Raw genomic sequence first — 27,037 nt, forward strand, 5'->3', positions numbered from 1 at the left:
CATTGTTCACACATTTGTTGTATTAGTTTTAGGCACACATTGTAGTCATTCCATATGTCTATAAATTATGTTGTACTTAAGCACAAGTGTAGCTATCGTGTGAAAGCATGCAACAGTATTATTACAGGATTGACTCCATTCCATTGGCTGTCCCTTGTATCCCTAGGACTCATTCATTCCATAGCTGGACGTCGGTATCTCTCTCTCTAAGGTGTCAACTCTTTATCTAACCTGGGTATTTTGGTGGTAAACACAATTACCTCTTATTCAGCATGTGTAAGTTGGCGGTCTATTTTTCTGTGAACATTGCTTAAAGCATGACAAATGATGTCATTACGTTAATAAATTCGGTTTCATTCTCCACTCACCAGAAAGGAGAAGAAAAAGATTTCTCTGTGTCTCAGGCCCTGTCACTAAGACCCTTCCCAGTGTGGAGAACAGGCTTAGTTGCCCAGAGCACCTCGGTCTCTCAGCTGAGCGACCAGAACCTTCAACATTGCAGGAATTCCCATGGTGGCCAGCAGAGAGAGCTCGAGCACCACAGACCCGGAGGGGCGGGTTCCTCTGCCGGGCAGTGATGGCCAGCAGAGGGCGCACCATCGGCTTTTCTGACCCAGGGCCCCTGAGAGCAGGCAGGGCTTCTGTTGCTCCCAGAGGATGCAGGGCCTCTGCTGCTGCCTCAGGACAGAGAGCAGAGCTGCGTTTCCAGCGGGTTCTGCCGCCCGCCCCAGGGGAGACCTTGGGAGCTTTGCAGCAACTTGGCATCTCCTGAGTCGCCAGAGAGAAGCTGCAATGTTGTACTGAGTGCTGAGGAGGGGGCGCTGGGTGGCTTCCCTGGTCAAGCTGGTTGCTGAGCAGCACAGGCCCTTGCAATTTCGGGGCTGTTCCCGTGTTTCCTTCCTCCCCTTCCCGGACAGTATTTGAACAAGACGTATTTTACTAAAGGACTCGTGGATTGCGGGGTCCCACGACATCACCTCATCGATGCAGTCGATGGTTTGTTCCAGATTCAGGCTTGTTTCCGGGAAGAAACCCTGACAGAAGTTCAGAAGAACGGGAGCTGCATTCCGTTAGGACGTGAATACATGAAATGCTCCTCTCACGACCTTCTAGAAGAATGAGCTGGGACCCAGTTTCTGAGTCCTGCTGGAACCAGAGACCGAGGTAAGGGCACAAGCTGTCTCCCACATCATACATGCTTTTTTAAAAATTTCATGGTTATTTTTCCAACCTAGTGAAGTGATTGAAAACTACAGAAAACCTGGTAGGTAGCTGTCATTAACCTTATGTTATCTTTTAATTTAAATTGCAGGGAGTCAAGATACAGTGTAGTATTAGTTTCAGGTGTACATTATAGAGCAACCCTTCCACACGTCCCCCGGTGCTCATCCCAGGTGCACTTCTTAATCCCCAGCAGCTGTTTCACACATTCCCCACCTGGCTGTGGAAGCCCTCAGTTTGTTTCCTAGTCAACAGTCTGCTTGTTTGTCACTGTCTCCTTTCTCCCCCACCTCTTGTTTTGTTTTGTTTTGTTTCCATGGGTTAGTGAAATCACCTGGTATTTGTCTTTCTCTGACAGGCTTATTTCACCCAGCATAACATTCTCTCGCTCCATCCACCTCGTGGCAAATGACAAGATTTCATGTTTTTAGGGCTAAATAATATTACACTCCATATACTACATCTCAGTTTATTCATCCGTTGGTGGATGCTTGGGCAGTGTCCGTAATTTGGCTGTTGTAGAAATGCTTCTGTAAACATCATGGTGCATGTACCCCTTTGAAGAATTATTTTTGTATTCTTTGTGTAAATACCTCGTAGTGAAATTGCTGGATCGTAAGGTAGTTCTATTTCCAGTTTTTTTTTCCTTTTGACAAATCTCCATGATGTTTTCCAGAGTGGCTGCACCGGTTCGCATTTCTCCCCACAGTGCAAGAGGGTTCCTCTTTCCCCACATCCTTGGAAACACCTGCTGTTTCATCCTTCATTGATTTTAGTCATTCTGACATGTGATGTGTTATCTCATTGTACTTTTGAATTTAATTTCCCTGAAGATCAGTATTGTTGAGCATCTTTTCATGTGTCTCTTGGCCACGAGTATGTCTTCCTTGGGAAAATGTCTATTCGTGTCTTCTACCCATTTTTAATTGGATTTGTCATTTTTTGTGTGCTGTATAACTTTATATATTTTGGACACTAACCCTTTATCAGATGTCATTTGCAAATATCATTCTATAGGTGTTTTAGTTTTGTTGATTATTTCCTTGGTGACGGAAGCTTTTTATTTTTACTATGTCTCATTATTTTTGCTTGTGTTTCCCTTACCTCAGGAGATATATCTACAAAGATGTTTGTACAGACAATGTCAAATAAGATACTACCCGTGTTATCCTCTGGGATTTTTATGGTTTCAGGTTTCACACATAGGTCTTTATCCATGTTGGATTTATTTTTGTGTATGTTGTAAGAAAGTGGTCTGTTGTTTTGTTTTGTTTTGCAGGTTGCTGTCCAGGTTTTCCAAAACCATATGTTGAGGAGACTTTAAGTTTATGTATTTATTTTGAGAGACAGAGAGAGCATGCAAAAGAGGGGCAGAGAGAAATGGAGAGAGAGAATCCCACGCATGCTCTGCACTGCCCTGAGATCAAGACCTGAGCTGAATTCACAATCACACGCTTTGGTGACTGTGACAACCATGTGTCCCAAGACTATGTTTTTTTTTTTCCCCATTGGATATTCTTTCCTGCTTTGTTGAGAATTAATTGACCATATATGTGTGAGTTCATTTCTGGGTTTCCTTTCTATTCATCTATGCCTCTGTGTTTTCTTGTTGTTGCTGCTGCTGTTGTTGTTGTTGTTGTTGTTGTTGTGGTTTTGCCAGTACCATACTGTTCTGATCAGTACAGCTTTGTAATATAACCTGAAGTCTGGAATTGTGATGTCTCCAGCTTTGCTTTTCTTCTTCAAGTTTGTTTTGGCTGTTTGGGGACTTTTGTCATTCCATACAAGTTTTGAGATTATTTGTTCTAGTTCTGTGACAAATGTTTTTGTTTGTGTGATAGGGATTTCATTACATGTGTAGATTGTTTTGAAGAGTGTAGACAATTTAACAGGATTTTGTGCTTCCCATCCATGAACATTAAATGTATTCCCATTTCTTTGTGTCCTGTTCCATTTCTTTCATCAGTGTTTCATACCCTTTAGAGTACAGGTCTTTCACCTCTTTGGTTAGGTATATTCCTGGTATCCTGCGGTATTTGTGAACCTGTCAATGGGATTGATCCCTTTCTCTCTGTGTTAATTCATCATTTGTGTGTAGAAATGCAATACATTTATGTACATCAATTTCTGTATATTGTGACTTGTCGAATTCATATATCAATTCTAGCAATTTTTATGAGAGTCCTTCATATTTTTTATAGAGCACATCATGTCAGTTCCAAATAGCAAAAGTGCTACTTCTTCCTTGCCGATTTGGATGCCTATTTCTTTTTGTTGTCTGATTGCTGTGGCTAGGATTTCCCGTGCCATGTGAATAACAGTGGTGAGAGGGGTCATCCCTGTCTTGTCCCTGACCTTGGAGGAAAAATTTTCAATTTTTCCCCATTGAGGATGAGATTAGCTGTGGGTTTTTCATAGATGACCTGTATTATGTGCAGGTAAGGTTGAGTCTCAATGTACTTTGCTGAGGGTTTTTATCATGAATGGATGTGACATTTTGTCAAATGGTTTTCCTGAATCTGTTGAAAACATCATATTGTTCTCATCCTTTCTTCTATTACTGTGGTGCATCATGTTGATTGATCTGTGAATGTGGAACCACCCTTACAGCCCAGGGATATATCCCACTTGATTATGGCAAATAATTCTATTAATGTATTGTTGACTTTAATTTGAAGGTATTTTAATGAGAATTTTGGCATACATAGTCATCAGGCTATTGGTCTGCAGTTTTATTTAAAAATTTTTAAACATTTTGTGAAATGTTTATTTCTTTACTTAGAGTACATAACAGTGAGGGAGGGTCAGAGAGACAGGGAGAGAGAGAATCCTGGCCATGCCCCACACTGTCATGGCAGGGTCCAACGTGGGACTCGAACCCACACACCACAAGATAATGTCCTAATCCGAAATTAAGAGTTGGACAGTAAACCGACCGAGCCACACAGGCACCGCTGCAGTTTTCGGTTTTAGTGGAGGCTTCATCTGGTTTTGTTATCAGGGTAATGATGGCCTCATAAGATGAATTTGTAAGTTTTCCTTCTTTTTTATTTTTTTGTAATAATTCGAGGAGAATACATATTACCTCTTCCTTAAATGTATGGTAGATTCATCAATGAAGCCATCTGGCCCTGAACTCTTGTGTTGGGGGGAAATTTTTTTAATTACTGATATGGTTTCTTTCTATTTTCAGATTTTAGATATCTTCCTGTTTCAGGTTTGGTAGTTTGTGTGTTTCTAGGAATTTGTTCGTTTTTCTCAGAGTGTCCAATTTGTTGCATATAGTTTTTAATATTATCTTCTAACTGTATTTTTGTGGTGTTGACTGTTATTTCTCCTTTCTTATTTGTGATGTTATTTATTTGAGTCCTTTCTCTCTTCTTTGTGAAAAGTCTGCCTACGAGGTTTTCAAGTTGATTACTGTTTTCAAAGAACCAGCCTCTGGTTTCATTGATTTGGTCTAGCGTCTTTTGGTTTCTATATTCCTTATTTCTGCCTTAATCTCTATTATTTCCTTCCTTCCTTCTGTTCTTCTTCTCATTCCCTTATTTGTAAGTTAGGATTGTTTGAGATTTTTCTTGCTCTTTAAGGTAGGCTTGTATTGCTATATACTTCCATCATAGACTGCTTTTGCTGTATTCCAAAGGTTTTTACCAGTGTATTTTCATTTTCATTTGTTTCAATGTATTTTCTCATTGATTTCCTGTTTGACCCATTCATTTAGTAGCATGTTATTTAACCTCCATTTATTTGTGGCCTTCCCCCCCTGCCCCCCGCCCTTTTTTTGCGGTTGACTTCAAGTTTCCTATCTTTGTGGTCAGAAAAGATGTTTGGTTTGATCTCTGTCTTTGGGTACCTGTTGAGGCCTGATTTGTGACCTAGAATGTGATCAATTCTGGAGAATGCCGCATGTGCGCTTGAAAAGAATGTGTACTCTGCCATTTTAGTATGGAGTGTTCTGAATATGTCTGTTAAACCCATCTGGTCCAGTGTACCATTCAGAGCCATTATTTCCTTGTTGATTTTCTGTTTATAGATTCTGTCCATTGATGTGAGTGATGTGTTAAAGTCCTCCATTATCATTGTGTTATTATAAATGAGTTCCTTTATGGTTGTTGCTAAATGTTTTATATACTTGGTGATCGCATGTTGGGTGCATCAAAATTTACAATCATTGGATATTCTTGTTTGGCTGTCCCCTTTAGTATGAAATTGTGTCTGTCCTCATCTCTTGTTATAGCTTTATTTATTTACTTACTTACTTACTTACTTATTTATTTATTTATTTATTTATTTATTTATTTATTTAAGTTTAAGTCTTAGTTGACATACAGTGCATTCTCGGATTCCGGAGTAGAATTCAGTGATTCATCCCTTACATACAACACCCAGTGCTCATCACAACAAGTGCTCTCCTTAATACTCGTCCTCTGTTTAGCCCAGCGCTGACCCATCTCCCTCCATCAACCTTCAGGTTTTTTTTTCTCTAACATTACGATACTCATATGGTTTGTTACCACTCTTCTCTTTTCCTGCCCCCTTCCCTAGTTTTCATGTGTTTTGTTTCTTAAATGACACATGAGTGAAATCATATATTTGTCTTTCTCTGATTGACATATTTCACTTAGCATAACACATTCTAGCTCCATCCACATCGTTGCCAATGGAAAGATTTCATTCTTCTTGAAGCTGAGTTATATTTCATTGTATATACGTATGTATGTGTATATGAACATACACATACGTACATATGCGTATATATATGTACACATACACAGGCACACACACACACCACAACTTCTTTATACATTCATCAGTTGATGGATGCTTGGGCTTATCCACAGTTTGGCTACTGTTGATAATTCTGCTATAAATATTGGGTGCATGCAACGTCACTATTAGGTATTTACCCAAAGGGTACCAAACTACAGTCTCGGTTTTAAAGTTTATTTTGCCTGATATAAATATTGCTACTGGCTTTCTTTTGAAATTATTGGCACGATAAATGTTTCTTCATTCCCTCACTTTAAATCTGCAAGTGACTTAAGTCAAAATAAGGCTTTGTAGGCAGCATCTATATAGGTCTTGTTTCTGTTTGTTTATTTGTTTGTTTTGTCCATTCTGATGTCCTATCCAATGTCTTTTGATTGGAGCATTTATTCCATTTATATTCAGAGTGATTATTGATAGGTATATATTTAGTCCCATTCTACTAGTTGTTTTGTCATTGTTTCTTGATGTTTTCTCTGATCCTTTCTTGTCTGTAACACTTTTAGTCTTTCATTTCCACTCAAGAGCCTGATTTAAATATTCTTTTCTTTTGACTGGTAGTACATTTCTTTACTTATTTTTAATATTTCTTCTTTTTTTAAATATAAGCCCAAGTTAGTTACCTTATAGAGGAATACAGTTTCAGCAGTAGAATTTAGTGATCCATCAAGTACAAAATATACCCAATACTCATCCCAGGTGCCACCCCTATTGCCCATCACCCATTTAGCTCATACCCCTATTCAGTAACCCTCCAGGAACCCTGAGCTTCTTCCCTCTATTTAACAGTCTCTTATCATTTGACTCCTTCTCTGTTTGTATCTTATTTTTGCTTTCACTTCACTATGTTCATCAGTTTTATTAAATTCGACAGATGAGAGAAATCATAGGATGTGTGTCTTTCTCTGACATATTTTGCTTAGCATAATAAAGTCCGGTTCCATCCACGTTGTTGCAAAGAGCAAGATTTCATTCTTTTTGATCACCGAGTAATAGTCCATCGTATGAATATACATATCTTCTTTATCTATTCGTCCTTCAATGGCCATTTGGGCTCTTTCCATAATTTAGCTATTGTTGATAGTGCTGCTTTAAACATTGGAGTACATGTGCCACTTCGAGTGAGCGTTAGTGTATCCTTTGGATAAATACCTAGTAGTGCAATTGCTGGGTCCTAGTGTAGTTCTATTTTTTGTTTTTGTGACGAATCTCCATACTATTTTCCAGAGTGGCTACACCACTTTGCAGTCCCACCAGCATTGCAAAAGAGTTCCCTTTCCCTGCATCCTTGCCAACATCTGTCATTTCCTGAGATGTTAATTTTAGTCATTCTGATAGGTGTTAGGGGATATCTCATTGTGGTTTCGATTTGTATTTCAGTGATGATGAGTGAGATTGAGCATCTTTTCATGTGTGACCAATCTGGATGTCATCTTTGTTAAAGTGTCTCTTCATGTTTTTTGCCCATTTCTTCACTGGATTATTTGGTTTTTGGGTGTTGAGTGTGATAAGTTCTTTATGGATTTTGGATACTAACCCTTTATCTGATTAGTCACCTGCAAATATCTTCTCCCATTTCATTCAGTTGCCTTTTAGTTTTGTTGATTGTGTCCCCTGCGGTGCAGAAGCTTTTAGTCTTCAGGTCCCAATAGTTCATTTTGGTTTTTATTGCCCTTGTTTCTGGAGACATGACAAGCGAGAAGTTGCTGTAGCAAGGATCGAGGAGGTAGATTGCCTGTTATCTCCTCTAGGATTTTGATGGTCCCTGACTTACATTTAGATCTTTCATCTGTTTTGAGGTGTGTGTGTGTGTGTGTGTGTGTGTGTGTGTGTGTGTCCTTTAAGAAGAGTGTCCAGGTTCATTCTTCTCACTGTCCAGTTTTCCCATTACCATTTGCTGAAGAGACTCTTTTTTTTCCATTGGATATTCTTTCCTGCGTTATCAAAGATTACTCAGCCATATGTTTGAGGGTATATTTCTGGGTTCCCTGTTCTGTTCCATTGATGTCTGTCTCCATTTCTGTGCCTGTACCGTACTGTCTTGATGATTGTGGCTTTCTAATACACCAAAAATCCAAAGTTGTTCTGTCTCCAGCTTTGTTTTCTTTTTCAATATGACTTTGGCTATTTGGTGTCTTTTCTGGCTCCTTACAAATTTTAGGGTGGGTTGTTCTAGCTCTGTGAAGAAAGCTCGTGTTATTTTAATAGGGATTACATTGAATGTGTCCATTGCTTTGGATAGTATTGACATCTTAACAATGTTTGTTCTTCTAATCCATGACCATGGAATTTTTTCCATTTCTTTGGGTTTCTTAAATTTTTCTCATAGATGATTTATGGTTTGTTCCTTGGGTCTCCATTGGAAGAGAGTCTGAGCTAGGGTTAGGGTTTGGTCCAGGACATCACCAGGGCCAAAGCGACTCCAGTCTCGTGATCTCCCTCGAGGGCTGAAGTGAGGGACAAGGCAACGGTGAGGCTCAAGTGTTTGACTAGGTTTCGAGATCAGGTTAGGTTTCAGTTGAGGGTTCTGGTTAGGGGTAGGGTTAGGGTTAGGTTCCAGGAGGCTCCAGGCGCTGAACCCACAGCATTGCATTTGTCTCCCTGATAGGCTCAGTTGAGGGTACAAGGGTGGGTGCCGGTCAGGATTAGTCTTTGGCTTCCAAGGCCAAACAACCGTATGGGCCACTATTTGGGTAGACCTCTGGAATCCTCTCTGGAAAGTGCAGCCGGCCCTGGGAAAAGACATGCTGATGTTCCAGGTTGCATGCCCAGTATTTCTGTTCCAATTCTCCAACCCGTGTGCGTGCTGTTGTCAGACTTTGGAATTGGGTCCCCATGGGGTCAGAGCCTTAGCTAGGGTTAGGTTTAGGGTGCGGTCCAGGGAACTCGTCAGGGCCAATGCGACTCCAGATTCCTGATCTCCCTCAAGGGCTGATTTGAGGGTCCATGCGAGGGGAAGGGTCAAGTGTAGGTTTAGGGTTCGAGTTAGGATTAGGTGTAGTTTGTGGGTTATGGATAGGGTTAGGGTTAGTGTTAGTTCCCCCGAGGCTCCTGGCACGGACCCCACAGCAGAGCAGTTATCTCCCTGAAGGGCTCATTCTAGTCCACAACTGAGGGTTCCAGAGAGGATTAGTCTTTGTGTTCCAAGGCCAAATGTATAGGCCACCCTTCTTGAGGGCCTCAGGAATCCTCTCGTGCAGCTGCAGTCATGCTTTGGAAATGACATGGTGATGTTTCAGCTTCTATGCCGAGTATCTCTGTACCATTTCTTGGACCTGTGTGCATGCTATTGTCAGACATTGGAATTCGGTACCCAAGGTGAGGGAGCCTTAGCTAGGGTTAAGGTTCCGTCCAGGGACATCGCCAGGGCCGTAGCGACGCAGTTTCATGATCTCCCTCGAGGGCTGAATTGAGGGCCCATGCGAGGGTGCAGGTCAAATGTAGGGTTAGGGTTAGAGATACAGTCAGGTGTACATTGTGAGTTATGCTTAGGGTTATGGTTAGGGTTAGTGTTAGGTCCCAGGAGGCTCCAGGCCCTTCCCCCAAAACAGAGCAATTGTCTCCACGAAAGGCTGAGTGGAGTTCATCAGGGAGGGTGCTGGTCAAGAGTATTCTTTGGGTTCAAAGTTCAGACAAATATATGGGCCACCCTTTGGGTAGGCCTCAGGTACCCTCTCGGGCAGCTGCAGTCACACTTTGGAAATGACATGGTGATGTTCCAGGTTGCATGCCGAGTATTTCTGCACTGATTCTCCAAACCGTGTGCGTGTTGTTGTCAGACTTTGGAATTGGTTCCCCATGAGGAGAGAGCCTTAGTTAGGGTTAGGGAATGGTCCTGGGACGTCGCCAGGGCTGATGCGACTCCAGTTTCGTAATCTCCCTCAAGGGCTGATTTGAGGGCCCATGCAAGGGTGCGGATCAAGTGTAGGGTTAGGGTTCGAGTTAGAGTTAGGTGTAGGTTGAGGGTTATGGATAGGGTTAGGGTTATTTCCCACGAGGCTCAAGGCATGGACCCCACAGCAGAGCAGTTGTCTCCCTAAGGGCTCACTCTAGTCCACAAGGGAGGGTGCAGGAGAGGATTAGTCTTTGGGTTGCGAGGCCAGACAATTGTATGGGCCACCCTTCTGGGAGGCCTCAGGAGTCCTCTAGTGCAGCTGTAGTCGTGCTTTGGAAATGACATGGTGATGTTCCAAGTTCCATGCTGAGTATTTCTGCAGGGATTTTCGACCCCGTGTGCATACCGTTGTCAGACTTTGGAATTGGGTCCCCATGGGGAGTGAACCTTAGCTAGGGTGAGAGATTGGTCCAGGGACATCTCCAGGGCCGAAGCGACTTCAGTTTCATAATTTCCCTCGAGGGATGAATTGAGGGCCCATGGAGGGTGAGGGTCAATTGTAGGGTTGAGGTTAGAGACAGGATTAGGTGTAGGTTTTGGGATATGATTAGGGTTACAATTAGGGTATGGTTAGGTCCCAGGAGGCTGCATGCACTGAATCCACAGCAGAGCAGATGTCTCCACGAAAGAATGAGTGGAGTACACAAGGGAGGGTTTCAGTCAGGAGTAGTCTTTGGGTTCCAAGTCCAGATAAATGTGTGGGCCACCCTTCGGTAGACCTTAGTAATACTCTCCTGTAGCTGCAGTCGTGCTTTGGAAATGACATGGTGATATTCCAGTTTCCATACTGAGTATCTCTGCACTGATTCTAGAACTTGTGTGCGTGATGCTGTCAGTCTTTGGAATTGGGTCCCCATGGATAGAGAGCCATAGGTTGAGTTAGGTTTCATTCCAGGGACGTCGCCTGCACCAAAGTGAAACCAATGTTATGAATTCCATGGTAGGCTGAAGTGAGGGCACATGTGTGGCTGTGGTCTGATGTAGACTTAGTGAGATAGATAGGTTAGGTATAGATTGAGGGTTATAGGTTAGGTTTGTGGTTAGGGTTAGGGTTAGGTCCCGGGAGGCCCCAGGTGCTGAACCCACAGCAGTGCAGTTCTCTCCCCGAAGGGCTGAGTGAAGTACACATACCTGAGTGAAGGTGCCGGTCAGGATTAGTCTTTGGGTTCTAACGCAAGACAAATGTATGGGTCACCCTTTGTTAAGCCTCAGGAATCCTTTCATGCAGCTGCAGTGGTGATTTGGAAATGACATGGTGATGTTCCATGTTCCATGCCCAGTATTTCTGCACTGATTCTCCAACCCGTGTGCGTGTTGTTGTCACACTCTGGAATTGGGTCCCCATGGGAGAGAGACTTAGCTAGGGATAGGGTTCGATCTAGGGAAGTTGCCAGTGCTGAAGCGACACCAGTGTTGTGAATTCCATGGAGGGTTGAAGTGAGGACATATGCGTGGCTGTGGGTCTGGTGTAGACTTAGTGAGATAGACAGGGTTAGGTGTAGGTTGAAGGTTATATGTTAGGGTATTGTTAAGGTTAATGTTAGGTCCCAGGAGGCTCCAGACACTGACCACACAACCGGGCAGTGGTCTCCCCGAAGGGCTGAGTGGAGTACACATGGGAGGGTGCCTGTCAGGATTAGTCTTTGGGTTCCAAGGAACGAAAATGTATGGGCCACCCTTTGTTTAGGCCTCAGGAATCCTCTAGTGCAGCTGCAGTCACGCTTTTCAAATGACATGGTGATGTACCAGGTTCCATGCTGAGTATTTCTGCACCGAGTATCAAACCCATGTGCGTGCTATTGTCACACTTTGAAATTGGGTCTTCATTGGGAGAGAGCCCTCACTAGGATAAGGGTTCGGTCCAAAGACATTGTCAGGGCTGAAGCCACACCAGTGTTGTAAATTCCATGGAGGGCTTCAGTGAGGGCATATGGGCGACTGTGGGTCTGGTGTAGACTCAGTGAGATAAGGTTAGGTGTAGGTTGAGGGATATAGATACGGTTAGGGTTAGGTCTCAGGTGACTCCAGACACTGACCCAACAGCCGAACAGTTGTCTCCCTGAAGGGATGAGTGGAGTACACAAGGGAGGGTTCTGGTCAGGATTAGTCTTTGGGTTCAAAGGCCAGATAATTTTATGGGCCACACTTCATGTAGGTCTCAGGAATCCTCTCCAGCATCTGCATTCATGTTGTGGAAATGACTTTGTGATGTTCCACCTTTTATGCCAAGTATTTCTGCACCAATTCTCGAACCCGCGGCCATGCTGTTGTCACACTTTGGAATTGGGTGTCCATGGGGAGAGAGCCTTAGCTAGGGTTAGGGATCAGTCCAGGGAAGTTGCCAGGGTCGAAGCAACACGAGTGTTGTGAATTCCATGAAGGGCTGAAGTGAGGGCACATGCGTGGCTGTGGGTCTGGTGTAGACTTAGTGAGAAAGATAGGGTTACGTGTAGTTTGAGGGTTATGGTTAGGGTTAAGGTTAGCGTTAGAGTTAGGTCCCAGGAGGCTCCAGGCACTGACCCCACAGAAGAGCAGTTGTCTCCGTGAAGGTCTGAGTGGAGTACACAAGTGAGGGTGCCGTTTAGGAGTAGTGTTTGTGTTCCAAGGCCAGACAAATGTGTGGGCGACCCTCGGGTAGGCCTCAGGAATCCTCCCGTGCAGCTGCACTCACACTTTGGCAATGACATGGCGATGTTCTAGGTTCTATGCCGAGTATTTCTGCACCAATTCTCCAACCCGTGTGCATGCTGTGGTCAGACTTTGGAATTGGGTGCCCATGGGGAGAGAGCCTTACCTAGCGTTAGCATTCAGTCCAGGGATGTTGCCAGGGCCAACGTGACTCTTGTCATGATCTCCCTCGAGGGCTGAATTGAGGGCCCATGAGAGGGTGCATCGTCAAGTGTAGGGTCATGGTTGAGTTATGGTAAGGTGTACATTAGGGTAATGGACAGGGTTAAGTTCAGGTCTCAGCAGGCTCCAGGACCTGAACTCACACCAGTGCTGTTGTCTCCACAAAGGGCTGAATGGAGTGCATAATGGAGGGTGCCATTCAGGATTAGTCCTTGGGTTCCAAGCCAGACAACTGTATGGTATTCTCTTCGATTGAGCCTCAGAAATCCTCTCTTTTAGCTGCAGTCGCACTTTGGAAATGACATGGTGATATTCCATGTTCCATGCCGATATTTCTGCAAGGATTCTTGAACTCGTGTGTGTGCTGTTGTCAGACTTTGGGATTTGGTCCCCACTGGGAGAGCGCCTTAGCTAGGGCTTGGGTCGGTCCAGGGACTTCACCAGTGCCTATGGGACACCAGTGTTGTGAATTCCATGGAGGGCTTAAGATTGGGCACATGCACCGCTGTGGGTCTGGTGTAGAGTTAATGTGATAGATAGGGTTAGGTGTAGGGTGAGGGTTATGGTTAGGGTTATGGGTAGAGTTAGGATTAGGTCCCAGGAGGCTCCAGGCACTGACCCCACAGCAGAGCATTTGTCTCCCCGAAGGGTTCATTGGAGTACACAAAGGAGGGTGCCAGTCAGGATTAGACTCTGGGTTCCAAGGCCAGACACTCTATGGGCCACTCTTCAGGTCGGCCTCAGAAATCCTCTCCTGTAGCTGCATTTGCACTTTGGAAACGACATGGTAATGTTTCAATTTCCTTGCTGAGTATTTCTGCACTGATTCTCGAACAGATATTCCTGCTGTTGTCAGACTTTGGAATTGGGTCCTCAACATGAGACAGCCTTAGCTAGGGTTTGGGTCAGTGCAGGGAAGTCACCTGGGCTGACACAACTCCAGTCTCGTGATCTCCCTCAAAGGCTCTATTGAGGACCCACGCGAGGGTGAGAGTCAAGTGTAGGGTTAGATTTAGAGATAGGGTTATGTGTAGGTTCAGGGTTATGGTTACAGTTACGGTTAAGGTTATGGTTTCATCCCAGGAGGCTCCAGGCACTGAACTCACAGCAATTCATTTGTCTCCACTAAGGGATGAGTGGAGTGCACAAGGGAGGGTTCCGGTCAGGATTGGTCCTTGGGTTCCAAGCCAGACAACTCTATGGGATTCTCTTCGTGTAGGCCTCAGAAATCCTCTCTTGTAGGTGCAGTTAAGCTTTGGAAATGACATGGTGATGTTCCATCTTCCTTGCTGAGTATTTCTGCAATGAATTTTGAATGCTTGTGCTTGCTGTTGTCAGACTTTGGAATTGGGTCGACATGAGGAGAGGGCCTTAGCTAGATTTATGGTTCAGTCCAGAGACGTTGCCAGGGTCGAAGCAACACCAGTGTTGTGAATTGCATGGAAGTCTGAAGTGAGGGCATGTGCTCGGGTGTGGATCTGTTGTAGAGTTAGTGTGATATATAGGGTTACATGTAGGGTGAGGGTTCTGGTTAGGGTTACCGTTAGATTTAGGGTTAGGTCCCCGGAGGCTCCAGGCAGTTACCCCGCAACAGATCAGTTTTCTCCCCAAAGGGCTGAATGGAGTACACTAGGGTCTGTGCTGATCAGGATTATTATCTGGCTTCCAAGGCTGGACGAATGTATGTGCCACCCTTCGTGTAGGCTTTAGGAATCATCTCGTGCAGCTGCAATCACACTTTGGAAATGACATGGTAATATTCCACGTTCCATGTCAAGTATTTCCTCACCGATTCTTGAACACATGTGCATGCTGTTGTTAGAAAATATACAAATGTACATTTTCTAATGGAATGATATCTCCTTTGATGTCATTGGGGTGTTAAAGTGCCCTACTATGTTTGTATGAGTATCAATTCTTTACTTTAGGTTTTTACTGTTTTGTGTATTGGATGCTCTCAGGTTGAGCACATATATGTTTACAATTGTTCTCTCTTTTTGTTGGATTATACCTTTTATTATTATAGTGTCCTTCTTTGTCTCTTGTTATGGTTTTATTTTGAAATCTATTTGTCTGATATAGGTATGGATACTGAAGTTTTCTTTTGATACTTTAGTTCTATAATTAGTCTCTTGTAGGTAGAAGATAGATGGGTCATATATTTCATTCATTCTGTCACCCAGTGCCTTTATTATGAGGAGAGAGAGAGCAGGCACGAGAGGGCGGGTTGGGGGGAATGGGGGAAGATAGAAAGAGAGAGAGTGAGAATGAGGATGTATCTTAGGGCTCAATCCTGTGATCCTGGCATCATAGCCTGAGCTGAAATCAAGAGTGGAAATCTCAAGCGATTGAGCCATCCAGGTGCCCCTGTCACCCAGTGCTTTTGATTTGAGCATTTATTCTGTTTCCTTTCAAAGAATTGATATACATGTACTTGTCCTTTTATTACTTGATGATGGTTGTTTCTGAATCTTTCTGATCCTTTCTTCTCTTTCTCTTTTTTATGGTTTGCTGGGTTTCTTTAGTAGCACAGTTGAAATTAGTTGTCTTTAGAGTCTGCATATGTATTAGTGGTGTTTGATTTGTGGTTATTATTAGGTTTGTACCTAAACACTTGTGAATATAGAAGTCTATATTAAGTTGACAGTTGTTTAAGTTTGAACCAGTTCTTTACTCCTCTCCTCCCTGTGTTGTAGATATGCAGTGTCATATTTTAAAACCTTTCATATCATGAATACTTTGGCTGATGTTTTACAGATATACTCATTTTTATTGCTTTTCCGTTTCACACTTTACTACTGTCACTTTAGGTGTTTCTTTTCCACTTAGAGCGTCCCCTTTAACATTTCTTGCAGGGGTGGTTTGTTGGTTGTGAGCTTACTTAGTATTTATTTGGGAACCTCTTGATTTCTCCTTCCATCTGAATGATAGTGTTCTGGATAGACTCTCTTTGACTGCAGATGTTCTCCATTCAGCACCTTTACCATACCATACTGCTCACTTACGGTTTCAAAGTTTCTTCTGAAAAACATGCAGTGATAACTTTATGGGGATTTCCTTACAGGTAACTGTCATCTTTTGTTTTCCTGTTGTTAAAATTTTTCTTTATCATGACATTTTGCGTTTTAATTACTATATGACTTGGTGTGGATCTGCTTCTGTTGAATATATTGGGGGTTCTTTGTGCCTCCTGCTTCTGGATCTGTTTCCTTCCCCACATTAGGGAAGTTTTCATCTATTGTGTCTTCAAATAAATTTTCTGGTTCCATTTCTCAGAGTTCTGAGAATGAGAAAAAGGACAGAAAAGACCTATTGAAGGTTCTCTGATGAGTCACTAGATTTGCATGCATGGAAGATAGATTTGGGACTCAATTGAACAACCTACCTTTAACTTCAAAGAACTAGAAAAAAAAACAATCTACGTCGAATGTTCTCAAAAGGGATAAAGTAATACATATGAGAGTGGAAACCAATGAAACTGAAACCATGAAATCAATAGAAAATATGAAGAAGACCAAAAGTGGGTTTTCAGAAGAGTGAAACAAAATTGTCAAGATTATACATAGACTATGTGAAGACAGAGATAGGACCCAATTCAAAATAATTATATATAAAAGAGGAGACATTACTGATACCAAAGAAACATAAAGGCGACAAACAGGCAACTATGGCCAAATTAGATGCCAGCAAACCGCCTACCTAGAAGAAATGGATAGGTTCTTAGAAACACACAACCTACCAAGACTGTATCAGGAAGATATAGAAGGTTTGCACGGACCCATTAAAGGAAGACTGTATCAATACAAGAAGATAACCAATGCAAGTAAATTGAATCAGTAATCGAAATTCTCTCAGGGGAAAAAAGCCCAGGACCAGGTGGATTCACTGGAGAATGTGACCAAACATTTGTAGAAGAAACTAACAGCAGTCCTCTCACTGATTCAAAAGGAATGAATACTACCAAACTCATTTCACGACACTGGAATTACCCTGGTAGGAAGCCAGAGAAGGATACTACCTGAACAGAAAACTATAGGCCAGTATCCCCGTGATGAATATAGATGAATAATTCCCGGTAATATACAGGCAAACCAAATTCAGCATCACATTAAAAGGATCATTGGCCGTGATGAAGGGTTTTTTCCCTGTAAAGGAAGGATGTTTCAGAAATGCAAATCAATATATGTGACCCCTCACATAATTGAATGAAAGAAAAATCAACCAGAACCAGACTCTTAACTATAAATAGCAAACGGAGGGTTACTAGAGGGGAGGTGGGCAGGGGGATGGGTTAAATGGGTGATGGGCTAAGGAGGGCGCTAGTAGTGAGGAACACTGGGTGTTGTATGTAAGTGATGGATGACTACATTCTATACATGAAGCTAACATTACACTGTATGTTAACCAACTGGAATTTAAATAAAAACTTGAAAAAATAAATACTAAAGAAATACATAAATAAATTTAAACTAAAATAAATGAATACTGTTTTTAAAAAAATTTTTTAATGTTTATTTATTTTTGACAGAGAGAGAAAGAGAGACAGGGCCTGAGCAGGGGAGGGCAGAGAGAGAGTGAGACACAGAATCCAAAGCAGGCTCTAGGCTCTGAGCTGTAAGCACAGAGCCCGATGTGGGGCTCGTACCCACAGACCGTGAGATCCTGACCTGAATCCAAGTCGGACACTCAAGCAACTGAGCCACCCAGGCGCCCCATACATTTTAAAAATTAAAAAGAGGGGTGCCTGGGTGGCTTGGTCGGTTAAGCGTCCGACTTCGGCTCAGGTCATGATCTCACCGTCCATGAGTTCGAGCCCCGCGTCGGGCTCTGTGCTGACAGCTCCGAGCCTGGAGCCTGTTTCAGATTCTGTGTCTCCCTCTCTCTCTGCTCCTCCCCTGTTCATGCTCTGTCTCTCTGTGTCTCAAAAATAAATAAACGTTAAAAAAATTAAAAAAAATTAAAAAGAAAACTCATGTGACGATGTCAATAGAGCAAAAAAGTTCTGAGAAAATTCGGTATCCATTTGTGCTAAAAAACTCTAAAAATTCCATGTAGAAGTAACATATCTCAAGATAAGAAAGGCCATGTATGTGAAGCCCACAGCTAACAACATACTCAATAGTGAAATTGTGAAAGATTTTCCTCTATGATCAGGCACAAGGCAAGGATGCCCTCGATATGTGAAGGGGATTGGGTCATGCAGGCTTCTGGTTATGGAATGAATAAATCACAGATAGAAGATATAGCATAGGGAACATAGAGAGTGGTACTCGAATAGTGATGCATGGTGACAGATGATAGCTACACCTGTGTTAGTGAGCAAAATGTATACACTTGTCCAATCACTATGTTCTTCATCTGAAACTAATGTAACATAGTGTAACAGCTATTCCCAAATAACATGATTTTTTTAATAAGGTAAAAGAATGAAATAAAACGTTTAATGTAAATGAACCTGTAAATATATAATCAAGAAATGCAGTAAAGTTCCAAACTAGAAAGTCACCATATCAAATTCTGTAGTGTTCCTATATGCTAACCAAATTATCTAAGAAGGAAAGAAAACAATCCCACTTACAGTAGCATCAAAAACAATAAACTTTATAGTAATAAATTTAGCCAAGGAAGTGAATGATCTCTCTACAGAAAACTATAAAACCTGTGTGCAGAAATGGAAGAAATTCAATTTGGATGAAAGAAACAGGAGAACACACAAGTCAGTGAAAAGCCATCCCACGTCCATCTTTCGGAGGAATTAATATACATACAATGTCCATATTATCCAAAACCCTCTAGAGATTCAGTGCAATCTCTTTCAAGACTCTGATGCAATTTTTATGCAATTAGAAACACATATCCTAAAATGTATTTGGAACCACAAAAAGACCCCAAGTAGCCAATGCAAGAAAGAACAAAACAGGAGGCATCACACTTCTTGATTTCAAGCTGCATTCTAACACAAAGAAATCAGTTATGTCACTGGCATAAGCACACACACAAGACAATGGAACAGAAATGGAGAGCCAAAACTAAACCCATACATGCACAGTCAACTAGTATTTGACAAGGGAGTCAAGAATACACAGTGGAAAAGGGTAGTCTCTTGAATAACTGGTGCTGGGAAAAATGGATATTCACATGTGTAAGAATAGAGCTTAGCACCTTGTTATACCACTCCAAGAATTAACTTGAAATGGATTAAAGATATAAATGAATGGTACGGAAACAAAATTCTTCCTCATCGTTTCAGCTCTTACTATGCCAAGACAGAGCTGTTGAGGTGGTGAGGGCTGGGTGGAGAGTAGTCCTGGAAATAAAAGACTGTGTGTGTGGAACAGACTTTCTTTAGTATGGAATTATCCCTCTGATCCTTTAAGACTAGCCACTTCCTTCCCTACATTTGCAGACACAGCTAGTACCCTGCATGCTGCCAGCAATGCACTGCTTTGTCTCCTCCAACTCCTAGAATTTCTAGGTGGGACCCAGTGGGAAGGGTGGAGTTTAGTGGCACTGATGCTGCCCTGTTGAAACCAGGTGGAGGGGAAGAAGACAGGTACCATTCTGGCTTCACTGGGTTCAGGTATGTTAGTGTTGGTGTTGGTGTTGGATTTTTCACCTTTTACCCTACCAAATCTCAAAAGTTTAATTTCTGTCCTGCAGGTCCACGTGGTTTCCAGGATATTTCCTCCTTTCCCAGAAGTGCCCTCCATGTCATACCCCATGGGATGCCCTTTATCACTATCCGTGGGCAGGGCCACTCCCACCTTCTCCAAACTGGGGTCCTCTGGGACTTCACCTTTCTCCTCCACCATGTAGAAGATGATATGACCAGTATGAGTTGACTTATAAAACACGTTTTGTCTTTTACCTGTCATGTGTTTGGAGAAGATGCAGTGATGGCACCACAGGGCTTTCAGGTCAGCCTGAGTGAGGACATTGTAATGTTCTTCAAGTTGTTCAGGAAATGCATAAAATGGGCAGTCGTTTCCCCATAGTGAGCTGGGCAACACGTGTCTCTGATAGAGAAGGAAGGAGGCCTTATACATGCTGACAGACATAGCACTCCCTAGGATGTAGCTTGTACAGAGACCATGTGCTGGGCTCTCTGAGGGATGAGACACACCCCTAACTTATTTTCTAGCGAGTTGAGACCTGAGCTGTTCGCAGCTGCTTGATTAGTTATAAAAACACCCGAAACAAGGCCCTGTAAACCTTCCTCAAGAGACAGGATCAGATCTCCCTCTTGTCCTCAAGGGTCACCCGAGGCACATGAAATACCCTCTGCCCCTGGTAAGGGACCCAAGAGTGTGAATGAGTTGAATATAATGAAACATGTGGCGGATGGTTTGTTTTTCTTCCACACAGTCTATGCAAGTCAGAATCAACCTCCATCCACCTCCATCTGTTATGAGACCTAGAATGTGGTGCAGCTCCCATGGAGAATATCAGTTGTGTCTCTACCAAGGATGCAGAGAAAGACAAGGTAAATTATCTTGCCCGTTTCAGTTGCAATGCTTTCTGAAAAACTTTTATCTGGCCTTGTCTGGTTTTCTATGTCCTCTGGTGTCTTTACTATTTGATTTATGTCCTCACACGCCTCCAGGCTTCTCCAGTTTAACATCATCATGTTAGCTGGCACCTCTGGAAGCCACAAGTGAGTGGAGGCTGAGGACCACGTGGGTCTCACTTTGTGTTTGTGGAAATAACTTGAGGAGGATGACACTTCCCTGCACCCTCAAGTCTTCTGGAGCTTCTGACTCCTTCCACACCTTCTTTACATGGGATTATCCTTATTATTTTCATTTTTTCCTATTTCAGTGTAGGCCATGAATTTGTTCAGAATGTGTGCTATGAGCCTCGTGACTGGAATAGATAAAAACTCTTTCCAACATTATATTGTGTGCTTTGTACTGAGGGTTCTTAGCAAAATTTCAGAATTCATTACTGGTCCTTCTGTGTTGGTAAATGTATGATAGAGAATTTCTCCAGTCGTCCCCTAGGTGGAAATACTCTGAATTTTCAGAAGCGGCATGTGTAATCAAAAATGTATGTGGAACTGCAGTCATGAAGGGAGAGAATCAGTGATTACCTGCAGGGCCAATACCTCACAGAGTTCTTCAGTTGTGTTTATATGAGCAGGTTCTCTTGTGTCCCGGGAGCAGTTGTAACTGGTACTTTGTCTCATGATACCTTACAGGAATTTTACACCTGAAATTGAGACATGTTTCTGTTCATTCTTTTATGTAGAATTTCTACCTCTCTTTTACAATGGGACAAAATGGCTATGTGACTCATATTGTATTTAAAAGCTGAATGACCTGTGAATTAAGATAAATATACTTGAGAACAATGAATGTGCACAGGTAACGTGTTTCTCTCAGAAAACAGATTTCCAGGCCTCCTGAAGGACTCCAGGAATCCCCATCTCCTCAGAGGTCTCTGTGGCCTTGCACAGAAGATGTCTTTGTCAGGGAGGGAAGCAGAGTGAGGACAGGCATGGGATGGCAGGTTGAGCTTTGACCCTGGGGTGGCCCTGAATCTCTGTGTGGTGCTGGGCTTTTCTTTCATTCCTTCATGTTCTGTCTGTTCTCAATGTGCAAATAAAAAGGTTGCAGATCTGGTGGAAGTGGACACCAGAGGGGTCCTTGACACAGAGTCCTGCCTCTCTGGAATACGCTCCTTTATTAGACTGGCATTACTGCCATCAATCTTCTAGAATAGAATTCCCTGGCTTTCTGCATTGGTAAACATGGGCAATGACGTGTGGTGACAGTAGTTTTTCCTTGTGCCATCTGGTACCTTCAGGCTGTAAGTGAGACCTTGTGGGAGGGTAGAGTTTTCTGGCACTGATGCTCTGTTTTGCTAGAACCCATGAACGAACAAGGGGCCACGTGCTGACACCTGCTTCATTGTGTTTCAGCTCCCGTGGGTGTTCTGCTTCTGTCTATCATACCAACATACCTGTCACTTCTGTTCTGTAGGTCCCTATCGATGCAAGAGGCCTCCTCCTTTCCTAGGTGCACCCACTACAGATACCCTTTATCACTGTTCATGGGCTCTATGAGCCACCTCGAATTCCTTGGTGTTCTCAGGGACAGGACCCGCCACCTCCACCTCGACTATTTGTGAAATGATCTGAACAGTATGAGCTGACATGATCAGCATGTTCAGCTTCTGTGTTGTTGAGTCTTTGAGAAGACGTAGAGATGGCCTCACATGCTTTGTAATGCAAGGGTGCTGCTGGCTGAGGACACTGTTAAGATTCCTCAAGTTTCTCAGGACATACATATGTTGGGCTGTGTCATTTCCATTACTGAGTGGGCTGCATATGTCTCTTGTGGAGAAGGAAAGAGCCTTTTAATAGAAAAGCAGGCATATAAGTTCTGCAGATGTGCCTTGTACACAGTCCATGTCCCTGGCTCTGTGAGAGATGAGGCAAACCCTTACCATGAGGGGCTTCAACTGTCCTAATGGGCAGAGAGTCACATGCATTAAATTACATGGAACTTCTGATCTACAATAGTGGCAGCTCCAGTAATGGGTCCTCAAGTACAAGAGACAGAGACATGAATCTCATGGGAATGAATTGGAGGCTGTGCATGAGAAAGGATAGCTGAGATGGTGCAGAGGGGAGGGTTTTGGACTCAGTGAGAGGGAGTTGGAAGCCATATCTCGCAGGGCCTACAACTTAGGGAGAGTGGGCACAGCGTGAAGTCCACACAGAGCTGCTGCATGGGTTCAAGGACAGTTCACGCAGGTATCATCTCTGAAATATCATTGTGGCCAAAGTGCACCTAGTTTATTATCTAAATAAAGATTGTTGTTTCCCTTGGTTTTCTGAAGGTTCTGGATCCGTGTGAAAGAATGACCTGGAGATTTGTAGTTTAGCTTGGTTCTTATGGGATGCTTGTCTGCCTAAGTTTGTGTGCCTCTGTGAGACTAAATGTGATGAAAGGTTCTAGATTAGCTGTGTAGCTTCCTTGGCCTTCAGCCTGAGTCAGACTCTTAGCGGGGAATTCAGGGATGACCAGGAAATGCCCCTGCTGGACTCTTGACACCACACCCTTGAATCTACTGTCACTACCCTGGATGAAGGTTTGTATCTCTGAAACTTCCCTCACAATTTCCTGAGGCACTGCCTGTGATCTTGCTGTCTCAGCCCTAATGCCAGCTCTCAGTGGGGCCATCTCAGAGCCTCAGCTTTGTAATCTGAGAAGCAGGGACAATGTTGGTCTCTGAGGTCAGTGCGATGAAGAGGTGGTTAAGCACATAAGGAATTTGTAAAATGTATGGGATGAGTGGGCATTCACCCTTCTCTGGGTGGAAATGAATGTATCTGCACACAGAAGATCATCAACAGATGTTCATTCAATTTCACGAAACTGAGGGTATAATGCCTGAGGCTGGGAGATTGGCATTTCCTGTTTCAAAAGACACAACAAAGACCCCTGTGTTTTTTCTATTAAAATTCAGGTCCTTCTTTACAAAGAAGGAAAAGATAAGTATGAGAATGTGTACATTCAGGGATCTACATCTAAGATCTGAGGTAGGCACACAAATGCAGCCACACAAATATGTGCTCATCCAAGGACACAGATATATTGTAGAAGACAAAATGCATAGAGGAGAACAGAAGATCCCTTTGCAATAACTCAAAATCACTTTGACATAGAGGGAAATCAGTTTGAAATTTGAAGAGGACACTGAACCATTACAAACCAGCTATGGTTATTATATATTTAGAGATGGTGTCTAATCTGCCTCTTGGTCTGAATGCTTTCCCTGCTCACCCTGTCCCCTCCATTTTGTCCTTCCTAATGTCCCCTAATGCACTGGTCACAGTTGTGTTTCTGTGTCAGCGTCTGCTTCCAGTAAATCGACACTCATTCCCCATCAAGTGTACACTTTGGGGTTCCTGTATATGCTGTTAACCAACACATAATATGTACAGTATTGGTGGAAGAAGACAGATCATTCTTTGGGGTTGTATTGCCTGGAAGGGACCTATAGTTCCATCTGAGGAGTTGGATACATCCTTTAGGGAGCTCTGGTCATGGTTGTTTATTCTGTAGATAGATACTCATGAACACACAGCGCACATGCTAGTTGATGGGGTTTGTGCTGATGAGAAGGGCAGGTCTCTGTCTCCAGGAAAGGGTCTCTTCTGATGGTGAGGAATGGTTTCAGGAGGCCAGTAAGGAGGCCCTGCATTAGCTCACCTCTTGTGCCCTTGTGCACCTTACCAGCTGCCCCCAAGCACCAATCCAGGTGGCCTCCAAGGGGGCAAATGGAGCAAATTCTGTGGTGAGTCACATGATGTCCCACAAAGCTTCCCCTGTTGCCTTATTGAGGGATGGGGAGGGCAGAGGTCTATGGTCTGAGATAGGTTCCTTCGACACCACCCAGGAGAGTTGGGTGTAAGCATATGGCTCCTTCTACATTGGCCAACCCAACCCACTTTGCCCCAGGGCCCTGAACCCTGTGAGCCCCTTTTTTCTCCCAGCTTAGGGAAGCAGCCCTCCAGCAGCTTTTGGGTCATGGCTGGGCCACCAAGGGTAAATGTCTGGCTGTCCACATGCTGACAGCATTGTTCTAGCAAATGTCAACATGAGCAGCTGCTGTACAGGGGATTCTCCTCCATTGTGATCAGGGCCCGGGACAAAACATGACAGGAGAGAGGAAGATACAGGAGAGCCCTGTGTTCCTGAACAGGGCTGCATGCACAGAGCAGATAGCCTGAAGCCTGGGGAGAGTTGGAGAAAGAGACAGGCAGGAGAGAGGCACTGAATGAGTGATAGGGGAATTGGGCAAGTCCTAGAGAGTGAAAAGAAGAAACAGTGAGAGATGTGGTTAGGGAGAAACAGAGACAAAGAGGAAGTAAGGGGAGGAAAGTAGAGACCTTGTCCAGGAACGTGGACGGGGTGAGATGGGCTGGGGGAGAGGGGATGTATGAAGTGTCTCAGAGTGCTGGGGCAGAAAGGGCTGGTATCATGGGCATCAGAGTTCTGTGACTCCAAGACTCCAACATCCCTGGGGCCAAGCTTTGCAGAGGACATTGCATTTTAAAAGATGGGTATCCCTCATTTCTCCTGGAATTGTGGGGGCACAGCCTCATGTTCTGTCATGGAGAGGGATATCTTGAGGGAGAGTGTGCTGCTCTTTGGCAGGTAAACTCCAGAGCATGCCCTGTGGGGAGGTGACCTGGAGCCATCTCCCTTACTGCCCCAGTACCTGTTGGATTTCTCCCCCACCCCCACCAGCTGGCCTTCCTCAAGTTCTGAACCCAGGCATCAGGCATTGTGTTGCCCCCAGGTCCGGCAGTCTGGACCTGGCAGAGGTGGACTAGTAATATTGATAAAAAGTATTTGACAATAAAGTCCATATTCTCCTTCTGGAACTAGCGGTGTTCATCAAGACCGTGGGTTGCTACCCTCCTGTCCACTGCCAAACTGAGGATGCCAGATGGTAGGTGAACCCTTTAAAACACGATAGTCTTCTCTTACATCAAATTCAAGACATTTTCTTGTCACAGCTTTCTTTTAATTTTTAAGAGATGGCAATTACTAATTAAAGGCATAATGGTCTTATAGGAATTTGACCTATACGACTTATGGACATTATTTCATTCATCTGTATCCCTAAAGCACATTTCATTGGAAATATTAGTGAAGGATACATACAGTAAATTCATAACAGATGTATAGCTCCCTGTAAGTTGCATTCTGACCTTGTCACATATGTGTCATCAAAGATATTATTAGTGACTATTCAGATAAGCTCTCAACATCAAGATGGTCATGTTAGAGAATCTAGTATAAATGGAATTTCACAGATTCTAAATTAGGAAAGATTTTTTTTAAATTTATAATGTTTCTGCTTTTCTTTTTTGGAGAGAGCCTGAGGGAGGAAGGGGGGGAGAGAGCAGGAGACACCGAATCTGAGGCAGGTTCCAGGCTTTGAGCTGTCAGGACATAGCCTGACACAGGGCTCAAACTCATGGACTGCAAGATCATGACTTGAATCAAAATCGGAGGCTTAACCGACTAAGCCACCCAAGCACCCCAGGAATGATAGTTTATTGGCAAAGAAGGAGAAATTAAGGATAATATAGAGGATGTCTATTTTTAATTTAAATATTGTTCACACATTTGTTGTATTAGTTTTAGGCATACATTGTAGTCCTTCCATATGTCTATAAATTATGTTGTACTTCAGCACAAGTGTAGCTATCATGTGAAAGCATGCAACAGTATTATTACAGGATTGACTCCATTCCATTGGCTGTCCTTTGTATCCCTAGGACTCATTCATTCATACCTGGAAGCCAGTATCTCTCTCTCAAAGGTGTCAATTATTTATCTAACCTAAATACAGTTGTAGTAAACACAATTACCTCATGTTCAGCATGTGTAAATTGGCAGTTTATTTTTCTGTGAACATTGCTTAAAACATTACAAATGATGTCATTACGTTAATAGATTAGGTTTCATTCTTCACTCACAAGAAAGGAGATGGAAAAGATTTCTTTGTGTCCCAGGCCCTGTCACTAAAACCCTTCCCAGTGTGGAGAACAGGCTTAGTTGCCCAGAGCACCTTGGGCCTCTCAGCTGTGCGACCAGGGACTTCCACATTGAAGGAATACCCATGGTGGCCAGCAGAGAGAGCTCAAGCACCACAGACCCGGAGGGGTGGGTTCTTCTGCCTGGGCAGTGATGACCAGCAGAGGACACACCATTGGCTTTTCTGACCCAGGGCACTTCAGAGCAGGAAGGGCTGCTGTTGCTCCCAGAGGATGCAGGGCCTCTGGTGCTGCCTCAGGACAGAGAGCAGAGCTGCCTTTCCAGGGCGTTATGCTGTCCGCACACAGGGGAGACCTTGGGAGCTTTGCAGCAACTTGGCATCTCCTGAGTCGCCAGAGAGAAGCTGTTTTGTTGTACTGAGTGCTGAGGAGGGGGCGCAGGGTGGCTTCCCTGGGCAAGGTGGTTGCTGAGCAGCACAGGCCCTTGCATTTTCTGGGTTGTTCCTGTGTTTCATTCCTCCCTTTCCTGGACAGTTTTTGAACAAGATGTATTTTACTAAAGGGCTCGTAGATTGCGGGGTCCCACGACATCACCTCATAGATGCAGTCGATGGTTTGTTCCAGATTCAGGCTTGTTTCCGGGAAGAAACCCTGAAGAAATGCAGAAGAATGGGAACTGCATTCCGTTAGGACATGAATGCATGAAATGCTCATCTCAGGACCTTCTAGAAGAATGGGCTGGGACCCACTTTTTGAGTACTGCTGGAACCAGAGACCGAGGT

General features: G+C 43.5%; 1 long non-coding RNA gene across 1 annotated transcript; it reads left to right on the forward strand.

Annotated features, from left to right (window-relative positions):
- Positions 1-27,037, forward strand: LOC132676258 (uncharacterized). Its single transcript, XR_013554455.2, has 3 exons — positions 1-1,164; positions 20,102-20,219; positions 26,880-27,037. It is a non-coding gene; the product is annotated as an uncharacterized LOC132676258 (long non-coding RNA).

This window comes from Panthera onca, chromosome A3 (assembly GCF_046562875.1).
Source record: "Panthera onca isolate mPanOnc1 chromosome A3, mPanOnc1 haplotype 2, whole genome shotgun sequence".
NCBI lineage: Eukaryota > Metazoa > Chordata > Mammalia > Carnivora > Felidae > Panthera > Panthera onca.